The sequence below is a fragment of the Ictidomys tridecemlineatus genome, chromosome 7 (assembly GCF_052094955.1).
Source record: "Ictidomys tridecemlineatus isolate mIctTri1 chromosome 7, mIctTri1.hap1, whole genome shotgun sequence".
Classification (NCBI taxonomy): Eukaryota; Metazoa; Chordata; class Mammalia; order Rodentia; family Sciuridae; genus Ictidomys; species Ictidomys tridecemlineatus.
The window spans coordinates 140,737,798-140,749,100 of NC_135483.1; the positions used below are offsets into that span (position 1 = coordinate 140,737,798).

The 11,303-nt window shown below is 39.7% G+C and overlaps 1 non-coding gene across 1 annotated transcript; it reads right to left on the minus strand.

Annotated features, from left to right (window-relative positions):
• Window positions 1-2,730: 2,730 nt before the first annotated feature.
• Window positions 2,731-2,836, minus strand: LOC120883788 (U6 spliceosomal RNA). The gene has a single exon (XR_005725986.2). It is a non-coding gene; the product is annotated as a U6 spliceosomal RNA (small nuclear RNA).
• Between the last annotated feature and the right edge of the window lie 8,467 nt (window positions 2,837-11,303).

The following is an 11,303-nucleotide window of genomic DNA, read 5'->3' on the forward strand; positions in this document are numbered from 1 at the left end:
GGATGGAACCTAGGGCCTCACACATGCAAGGCAAGCACTCTACCACTGAGCCACAGCCCCAGGGCTATTTGTTTTTAAGGCTACCATGGGTCAGGGATAAGGAGATGGGACTAAGGCAAGTAAAATACCACAGAACTCACATTGTTGCTGAGGTTCAGCTGTTTTCTTAAGTAAAACTCCCTGGATTATTGCAAATTTCTGGTTAATGTCCAAGTTCTAAAAAAGTTGATTTTGACCTTTTTTTTTTTTTTTTTTTGACAGTTTTCTCATTGCTTTCATGGAGGAGGGAGGGGATTTTCCCAGGTTCCTGTTTTGTGTTTCCCCTGATGCCACTGGGCCACATTTCCAGCTTTTTGGAGAAATGTTATTCAAATTTTTTGCTCATATTTGAATGGGTTTTTTTGAGTATACTTCTTTATATATTCTAGCTGTTAACCCTTTATCAGATAAAAGATTTGCACATATTTTATCCTCTCCATTGCTTTTTTTTTTTTTTTTTGGTATGGGGGATTGAACCTAAGGGCTCTTAACCACTGAGCCACATCCTCAGTCCTTTTTAATATTTTATTTAGAGACAAGCTGTACTCTAATTTGCTTAGGCCTAAGTTGCTGAGGCTGACTTTGAACTCACAATTCTCCTGCCTTATTCTCCGGAGCCGCGGGGATTCTAGGTGTGCACAACCACGCCCGGCTTCCATTGCTTTTTGAATTTAGTTTTGTCAACAAGAAGTCAGATGTTTGATTTTTGTTCATTTTAGGCATTTAGTTTTTAGGTATTATAAAATTTCACCATAACATGTCCAGGTTGGTCCTTTTGTTCCAAGAGCATGAGTTCTTCCTCAGCCCTGGGAAATTTTCTTTTTATCTTTTCTCTCACATTCTTTCTTCTGGATATGCCTTCTGTTTCTTTCATGCTTTTAATATCTTTATTCTCCTTCTGGGAGAACTTCTCCACCCTACCTGTCAGCTTTCTAAATATCTCTTCTGCTGTGCCACTTCTGCTAGTTAATCCATTAAATGGGTCTGTAATGACTTTCTTTCGTTGATACTGGGATTAACCCAGGGGCACTTTACCACTGAGCTACATCCCCAGCCCACTTTTTAAAGTTTATGTTGAAATAGGGTTTTGCCAAGTTTCTGAGACTGCCTCAATCCTCCTACCTCAGCCCCCTGTACCCGGCTGACTTCTATTTTGAGGGTGCTCTTGTCTTAGTAGTAACTGAGTTGTCACTCTGTCAAAGTAAGACTTTTCTCTAAATGTTTGGTGGTTTGTGTCTGTGCTTATTTCTGACGTGAGAGGCCCAGAAAGTGTGTCTGAGAATGCGATACCTCGGGTGGTAGGGCAGGAGTGGGATATAGGGCTGGGCAGTGAGTCAGTGGAGTCTTCTGGCTAAGATGCTTCCATTCCTCCTGGGTGAGGCCAACTATTAGAAGCACTGTCGTGTGTTTCTGGTCCAAATGCTGGGTGTGGTTGCCTCTGTACCTTGTCGTTCCTACTGCTTGACGTGTGTGGGAGCACGTACGTGTGTGTGTGTGTGTGTGTGTGTGTGTGTGTGTGTGTGTGACCATCTGCTTGGCTACTCCTACTGTGATGGCCCAACCAGCTCTGTTGGCCCAGAATCTCCTGGCAGCAAGGGCCCCACATAGTCTCCTTATCTAATTTGGAGCCCCTGGAAAACATGCTAGTATATACTGTCCTTTCCTGTGTATGTTTTGGGCTCATGAATCTGATTCTTCTGTATGGTGTTTTTCAGGGATGGCTCGTCATTTCTGACCCCCAAGGCTGCCTTTCTTTGTCACCTTCATTATTTCTGATTTAATTATTTTAAATGATTACTTGTCATTTTTAATGATTGACAGTGGGAGACGATAGGCTGTACCATGTATTCAATCTTCTCAGGTGATTTTTTTTTTTCAAAATTGTTGAAATTTCCTATGAACTAAGAGTTTAGAAAAACTACTAATTGGTAATCAGAGGAGGAGGTAGCTTAATATTTGTGTACTATCTTTGGAAATGTTGGGCATTTCAAACTTGGATGGCTTTGGGCCATTCGCTTGGCTAAAATCCACATTTTCTTTGTCTACAGTTAAGGGCTACTTTGCTTGGAAGCTTTTCTTTTGAGTCCAGGTAACTTTTTTTTGCTAGAGATCTTATGTCCTAACCTGAGATAGCACCTCCTTGGCTGGGGCACTGTTTTAAAGCTTTGCAATTTTAGGGAGTGGCCTGGGTGGGGTCACGTTCCAATTGCACCCCATAACTTTTCCCAGGCACTGACTGTGGTGATGGCTGCTGCTGTCTGCGGTTGGCCCTTCTGGCCAATGAAGGCAGAAGGTGGCTTGTGCTAGCACTGACTCACCAGCAGCCTGTGGCTGAGGTTTGCTCACATGTTTCTAGACCTCTGGGGCTGGCATTTCTGTGGAATCTTTCAAGTTCATTCCTGTTCCCCAGGCTCACCCTCTTACAAGTGCTTGCTTGCCCTGCATGCCTACAATGACAGAAGGACATCAACTCTATATGATAACCTGTCAGTGGTTGTTTTTTCTAGGATTTTTTTTCCGCACTAGTGTGTTATCACACCCATGTTTGTGTAACATAATAATAAAGATACTTTGTATTTCTCTAGAATCTTTCCCCTGAGGAAATTTTGAACACCTAAGGATAGTAGTTTTGTAACCATCATGATTTATCAGTTGGAGTTAAATGTTCCTTTGCTAATTAAAAAAAAATTTTTAAATATGAACTGCTTCATGAATTTCCATGTTATCCTCGCACAGGGTCATGTTAATCTATTCTGGGTCGTTCCAATTTTCATATATGTGCTGTCGAAGCGAGCACTCCTTCTTTAAGGCAATGAATATGACTTTGAAGGCAGAACCTCAGGCTTTTAGTTTTACCATAGAACAAAAAGTACTCTATATCCTGGGCTATTTAGAAATGTGGCATTTCATACTTATCAGGGGGATGGATATGTGTAGAGGCATCTTTCACTTTAATGGTATTTCAGTCAAGTTGACTGCAGGCTATTTGTCATAAAACTTATTCTATTTCCCCAAGACTTTCTGATGTGAAATTAGGGTTATATTTCCCCATAGGGAAAATTCTCACAGAAAAATTCTTAAATTTTGTAAGGCAGGATTAAGGAATTTAGCTTTCTGTAGTCTAGAAGGATAGTTCTTAGCTGTGCTTGAATGTTAGAATCACTGGGAAGCTTTTTAAGAGTACCAGTGCTTGAAATGCAGACACTAGAAGTGGATATGGTGTTGTGACTGGGGTGGGAACCAAGGCTGACCAGACACTGGCCCTGGGGGACTTTTTGGTGAAGGGTAGGTTGTGCACTGAATTGTAGGCGTGGTTACACAACCATGAACCTTTACTAAAAACAATTAAATTTACTAATGGGTGAACTTTGCAGTATGCAAATTATTTCAATATAACTTTAAAAAATCCTGGGTATCTATCAATTCAAGCCACCAAGTCAGACTCTCTGGAGGTAGGACTCTGATACTGGTATTTTTAAATAAATAAATAAGCTCCCCAAATGATTTAATATGCAGCCAGGGTAAAGACCCAATGGCCTAAAACCTTGCCTATCTTAGTAGGCCAATCCTCCCTAGAGCCAAGACTTTCACAAGAAAATACAACTTTGTAAAGAGATTTGATTTCTTTGACTCTCACTTAAAGCCATAAAGGTTCATAAAACTTAGATGTAAAGATGGATGATGCATAAAAATGATGATATCCTGTGATTTGCAGTAAAATGAGTGAAACTGGAGGATATTATGTGAACTGAAATAAGAGGCAAATACTGCATAGTGTTTTTCATATGTAGGTGTTAAGAAATATGAGGTTGGACTGTATAATAGTGATTACTAGAGACTGGGAAAGGTGGGGGTTGAATAACGATGCTCAAACATGGTTAGATAAAATTAATAAGGTCTAACCCCTAAAGCTTGGGAAATAATGCCAAAAGTTAATAAATGGGACAGCATCAAATTAAAAAGCTTCTTTACAGCAAAGGAAACAATTAGGAATGTGAAGAGAGAACCCACAGAACAGGAGAAAATCTTTGCTAATTAGTCTTCTGACAGGATTAATATCTAGAATATATAAAGAGCTCAAAAAACTTTACACCAAAAATCAAATATCCCAGTTAATAAACGGGCAAATGAATTAAACAGACCCTTCTTAAAAGAAGAAAAGTAAATGGCCAACAAATATATAAAAAGTTTAACATCATAAGCAATTAGGAAAAACAAATCAAAAGTACACTAAGATTTCATCTCATTCCAGTCAGAATGACCATCATTAAGAATACAAATAATAATAAATGCTGGAGAGAATGTGGAGAAAAAGGAACACTTTTACACTGTTGGTGGAATTGTAAATTAGTGCAACCACTATGGAAATCAGTATGGAAGTTCCTCAAAAAACAAAGAATGGAACAACCATATGACTTAGCTATACCACTCCTCAGTATTTGTCCTAAAGAATTAAAGTCTGCATACTACAGTGATACATGCATACCCATGTTTGTAGCAGCACGATTCACAATAGGAAAACTATGAAACCCACTTGGGTGTCATCAATGATGAATGGATAAAGAAAATGTGGTATATATACATGATGGAGTTTTATTCACCATAATGAAAAAGGAAATGATGTCATTCGCAGGAAAATGGATGGAACTAGAAACCATCATGTTAAGTGAAATAAGTCCAACTCAGGAGGCCGAAGTTCGTTTGTTTTCTCTTATATGTGGAAACTAGAGAGGAAAAACAAGAATGGTGGGGGTGGATCTCCTAAAAATTAAAGGGAGATCAGTAGAGGAAAGGGACCAAGAAGTGGGAGGTGGGGAGTTAGGGGGGAAGTTCTAGGGAGTGATATTGACCAAATTATATTGTTATATTGTGTGCATGTGTGATTACCTAACAACAAATTGCATCAATATGTACAACTGTTATGCACCAATAAAAATATAGAAAAAAAATAAGGTCTAGTGTTTTACAGTACAGTGGGATGACTACAGTTCACAATAATTTATTGTGTATTTTATGAAGAAGAGAAGAGCTTGAAGGCACCAAACACGAAGGAATGATTAGGCAAGGAGTCATTAATTATCCTGATTCAATCAGTATATATTATATACATGTACTGACATATTACATTGTACCCCAAATATACAACAGAAATAATAACTAAGAAAAGGGGAAAAAAAGAAACTTAGAACATTCTAGACTAAAAAAAAATAGATGGCTGATACACACAGACTTAAGTGCTATGTGGGAAATATAATCACGTACTGAAGAATCCCATTCTGATTGGACCACATGTGCAACAATGGTCCCATAATATTTTATTGCCTAATGACATTGTAGCCATCTTCGTTGGCGAAAGCACAAACAACCCTGAAGTTGGTACACTCTAGGATGTTCTCATATTGATGAAATTGGCTAATGAGGAATTTCTGATAAGGTATCCCTAGCATTAACTGATGTGTGGCTCTGTAGGTAAATGAGTTTTTGTTATCTGGAGGGAAAACCTAAGCTTTTGCATGCCTGGTGATTCCTTATACACTTAATAAGGGCCAGGATGAGGGTAAGAGGTGAGACACTCACCTAGGGTACAAAATAGAAGTGTGTGCCAAAACTTTCATACGCAAGATAAATATTATTGTTGTGCAACCGAACAAAATATCAGCTTATTAAATCAAGGTAGAATCTTTCTAGCCTCCTGGATGAGGCTTGGTTGTCAGTTTATCTTCCTTAGAGTCAGGGCCACATCCAGCTGGTTCTCTGAGGGCCTGATGACTGGGCCCACACCCACAGCTTGCTGCTGCTGTTGTACCTTCAAGGTACAAGATGTTCTGTTGTCCCTCTTGTTGGATGAGATGGATGTGGGGACCTGTGCATTCTTTTTTTTTTTTTTAACTTTTTTTTAGAGAGAGAGAGAGAGAGAGAGAGAGAGAGAGAGAGAGAGAGAGAGAGAGAGATAGAATTTTTAATATTTATTTTTTGGCGGACACAACATCTTTGTTTGTATGTGGTGCTGAGGATCGAACCAGGGCTGCACGCATGCCAGGTGAGCGCGCTACCGCTTGAGCCACATCCCCAGCCCCCCTGTGCATTCTTAAAACACCACAAGTGTGCATTGATCTCTGTCTGGACAGGTAGAAATAACTCATAACTCCCCCTTTTTCCATGGAGCATGGGAAAGTGAGCATGGCCTTCAGGGTTGTTTGTGCTTTTATCCATATTCCATAGCCTAGCTCTCTAAGTATGGACCCCTCACTTGATCTCCAAATCTGAAATTGAGTTTCTAGATCTAGTCTCTCTTGATCTAGATTTTTGAATCTCTAATCTGATAGATTCATGAATTCAACCAGGGAATGATTCAGGTTTTATTGAATCTGACTCTTATCTCATTTGGGGGGCTTTCCTTGATAAAATGAATATGCATTTATAAAAAAATGAAATTTAATACTTTGGAACAGGGTCCTTGCAAGTGAAGAGCATTTACATTTCATTAATTTCATGGTGAAATTACCTCCAGTCTCACCTCAGCATTTCATTTCCATTATGCCTTTGCAGGATTTCTTTCTTCAACTTACCAGCTACTTCTGCCTACAAACTTCCCGCCTGGGTCAAGTCTTATCTTCCAATTTTATGCTTTCAAAAGTCTCAGCATTTTTTGCTTTGCGAAGTAGTGAAATGCTTAAGAAAATTAGTTCTAGTATCAGACTCGGATTTTTTTTCCCGATTCTGCCACACTAGTTGTGTGTCTCGGGGGGCAGGGGCAGAAGGACCAAATGAGATAATTTATCTTTGTGATTTAGCACAATTGGAAAAATGTTGAATTGTTGTTTCTTTTTCTTTATCTTTTTTTAAATCCCATGGTGTTGGGCATCAAACCTGGGGCCTCATGCCTGAAAGGCAAGTGATCTACCAATTGAGCTACATTCCCAGATCTAGAATATTAGATAGTGTGAAGAATTTGCAGGATGTTTGGAAAAGCAGATGCTGAAAATTGGCAGGAACTAGGAAAGGCCAGCCATCATAAATAACCTGATCAGGACTTTCTATTGCTGCTGTTAGACCCAGATACTACTTCAGATTCTGCCGTTGCTGCACCCTAATATACCCCATCCTTTCTTTCTGGGATCTTACTTAATATTCAACATCACTGGTCATCCTGTCTAATTGACTGAGTCCAAATTTAGGGAGAGGATCTGTCTGCTTTATCTTCCATATTAGAATTTGGAGTCTCTTAAAATTAAGTAGTCCACCCAATAGGGTGTTGGGGAACAGAAATCTCCCAAACTATCACTGTTATTTATTGTGATTCCTTTTGTATGTTCACTAATGTCTAATAGAACTGAGCTGCAATACGTTATCCTGCCAGTAGGTGCCACCTTTTAACAAGAGTATGTATCTTCACCTATAACCCTGGCCTTTAAAAAGTAACCTGGTATGTATGGAGCATTGTGATATTTTTTCCACTGAAATCAAACTGTGATGGTCAATTCTTAGTCACAGAAAAATGGATTCAGTTTTCTCAGCTGAAAGCTTCCTCTCTAAGAGTTTATGTTACTTTTTGGGACCTGTTTCCGCTTACTTGACAATGAATATGAATAACTGGTAAATTAAATGGAATGGAAAAAATGAATAACTAGCTTATTAGGCTTCTTTATTAATTTTTTATGATGTAATTTAAGGATTGTAATATTGTATTGCTTTTATGTAAAACATCTCTATTTTCTGAATTATTTTTCTAGAACATTATAGAAATAGATCATTGAAACATGGGCATCTCCCAAAGGTATGGCTTAGTGTTGTTCTAAGAGCATGTTAGACCATAGGTTCCCCAAGGGTAGGCATTCTGCAAGTTATTTATCAATGCATTCTCAGTACAGTTCTTGACATAAAGCAGTGTGCTCATCATTCTTCCTCCAGAAAATTGAGCCTGATCCCAAAACAGCAGCAGGAGAATAGCAATGGCTCTCTTATATCCATCCTCAGTACCAGGAAAAGCAAGGTAAGCTGCATTCTGCAAGACAGGAGCAATGAAGGACAGTGTGCATGCTCCTGATGGGCCAATAGCTGTGCAGAAATTGTTGATTAGAAAAATGTATTAATTAGATTAAGATTAAACTTATATTCCCTAAAATGAACACTTATCCATAACCCATAGAAACAAAATCTTGATGAAAATCTATTAGCACATGAAAGTATATTTGCTTTACTACAAAGGGAAAAGTTTGTCTTGATTTTTTTTTCTTCCGAAGAAGAAATGTAACTTTAAGTTTTATAATATTTCTCTCTGGCTGTCTGTTTTGCTTATATACAGAACACATTTCAGTTTGATTTAATTTACAAGTAGTAACTGGGAGACGGGACTGGAATGGCCTGACTCCTGCAAGGAGAGGCCTACAATCCAGCTTTAGTTGATTTATAATCAAGGCACTGCATTATGTTATGGTTGCCTTGAGTAGTCAAGGGGACAGCTTTTCTCTGCTTTTTGAGAATTAAATTTTACCTCCGACTCTTTTTTTTTTTTGTGCCAGGGATTGAACCCAGGGGCACTTAACTACTGAGCCACATCCCCAGTCCCTTTTTATATTTAAATATAGGGTCTTTCTAAGTTGCTTAGGGCCTTGCTAAATTGCTGAGCCTGGCTTTGAACTCATGATCCTCCTGCCTCAGCTTCCGGAGCCACTGGGATTCCAGGCATGCCCCACCATGCCCAGTTTATACCGCTAACTTTTGAAAGTTTTGCATGGAAAACATTTTTTTTTCCCCCCAGCACTGGGGACTGAACCAGGGCTTTGAACAGGCTAGGGAAGTGCTCTACCACTGACTTACCTCCCCAGCTCATTTTATTTTTAAATTATTTTAATTTTGAGACAGTGACTCACTAAGTTGCTAAGGCTGGCTTTGAACTTGTGATCCTCCTGCCTCAGCCTCACAAGTAACTGGGATTATAGGTGTACATCACTGTACCTGGCTTTGAGTGGAAAACTTTGCATGTGCAATAAACAATGAAGATCCACTTTATATCTATAGAGTTTGCTGCTGGAAATATATAGAATTTACAACCAAATTAAGCTGTTTCATATTTGATAAAAATGATTTTGTGTACCACTGCAGACAGCTTGAAAATGGAAGCACTTTCTGTAAATAAAGATATTTTTAATAGCCAAATATTTGAGATCCTATTTTCTTATTCCAACCAGGATTTGTAACATTCCTACTGACATTCTGCACTTTTTTTTTTTTTGTTGTTGTTCCAGAGATTGAACTCAGGGGTGCTTAACCATGGATCCACAGCCCCCAACCATTTTTATGTTTCATTTAGAGACAGGGTCTCACTAAGTTGCTTAGGGTCTTGCTAAGTTGCTGAGGCTGGATTTGAACTTGCAATCCTGCCTCAGCTTCTTGATCTGGGGATTACAGGTGTGCACCACCACGCTTGGCTGACATTCTTTACCTTTTAATGAAAACCATCTCACCTTCATTCTCACAGAGGCCCCTAGTCTCATACTGTAAGCTGAAGCTCTCTGGTCTTCAGGCCAATTCCCACTTCCCTCTGCATTTCTAGTATAACTCCTCAAACTTGAGGAGTTGATTAGTTGCTGTTGCTCTCTGTACTGAACAAAACTCTGCTTTCCCCTGTGGACCCATCAGTCTTTCTTTAAGAAAGGTCTTCACCTTGTCCTTGAGAAGCAGGTGGCACAGAGATTGAGAGCATGTGCTGGAGCCCGGGTGTGTGTGCACTGTGGCTCTGCAATCTTGGGTGAGGCAGTCAGCTTCTTATCTCAGTTTGGGAAAATACAGTTGCCTGGGAGATATGATACATTCTTGTGATTGTGTTTCCAAGTCTATGTAATGCTAGCACTTTATCTCCTGTATTTATTTGTATTTGGTGAGGGAGAGCTAGTGAAAAAGCAGAGTCTTCCTCTTCCCTCCTTTGTTGTATTTTAAGTCTCTTGGCTTTAAATACTGATGATTTCCAAATTTATATTTCTAACACAGACCTCTCTCACATCTCCACACTTAACTTCCCAATGCCCTGTCCAACATTTCCATCTGATGCCTGACCTCAGATCTCCCATGGCTACACCACATCACCAATGCAAGTAAAATCTTATTTCACCCACCATCTTTCCCATCACAGATGCTAGAAACTGTGTCCTTCAGTTGCATTTTGAAAACTCTTTTCCTTCCTTGTATGCTGCATCTAGTCCCTCAAGAAATCCTGCTGGTTGTACCTTAAAAGTTATCTTCGGCCTGACCACTTTTCACTTCTCCACTGCCGCCACTCTAAGTCATCTCCGGTCTGGTTTACTGGTCTCTCTGCGTTTAACCTCAAGTATTTTCTTATTCTTTCTTTCTTTTTTTAAAAAATATTTTTTTAGTTGTAGATGGATGCGATATCTTTATTTATTTATTTTTATGTGGTGCTGAGGATCGAACCCAGTGCCTCATGCATGCAAGGCAAGTGCTCTATCACTGAGCTCCAATCCCAGCCCTTGAGTTTATTCTTAACACAGAATCCAGAGTGGTCTTTTAAAAAACAAATCAGATTGTATCTCTCTTCTGCTGTACCATTCTTCCGTTCAGGATCTTTGCACTGGTCATTCATTCCCTTCGCCTGGACATCTCTTTGCCCAGCTATCTCATAACTAACTCCTTGCTCTCATCAAGCTTTTGCTCCAACTAAGGATTTCTAAGGATTTTGCCTCTGCTTCTTCCTGGCCTCTGCTGTTACCTGACTAACAGCTTGCTTGTGGGGGTGACGTTCCAGAGTGTGAGAAAGGAAAATCTACTTGTGTTCTCTTAGCTTGGATGTACCATTTGTCTGGAAAGTTCCTCACTAAGATATCTCTGCAGTCCAAGCCCACTTTTCCTTCAGACTTTTGCTCAAAAGTCACATTTTCAAGGAGGCCTGAGTCAGATGGGGTTAGAACACCATTCAATTGCCGGGAACTACCAGTGATTCGGTTGTACAATTGCTTATAGATCACTTGGTTCCTCTAGCCCCAATTAATATATCTTTTGGCACACATGGTATGTTTTTGCAAATAGAGTTCTCTGAGAGGGACTTGCTGGTGGGGGTTTCTGTGAGTTGTAGCCATCTGTTTCATCATAATTCAAGGGACAAATATCTAGACAACCATATAACATCCATGCACTCCTCTGGCAGCTGCTTGGGTCATCACAACACCCCTGTCCCTGAGCTTCCCACCTTGGTAAACAGTGTGTGAGGGGGTTGGGGCATGGAGGTTAATGGATGAGGGGAGTGTGAC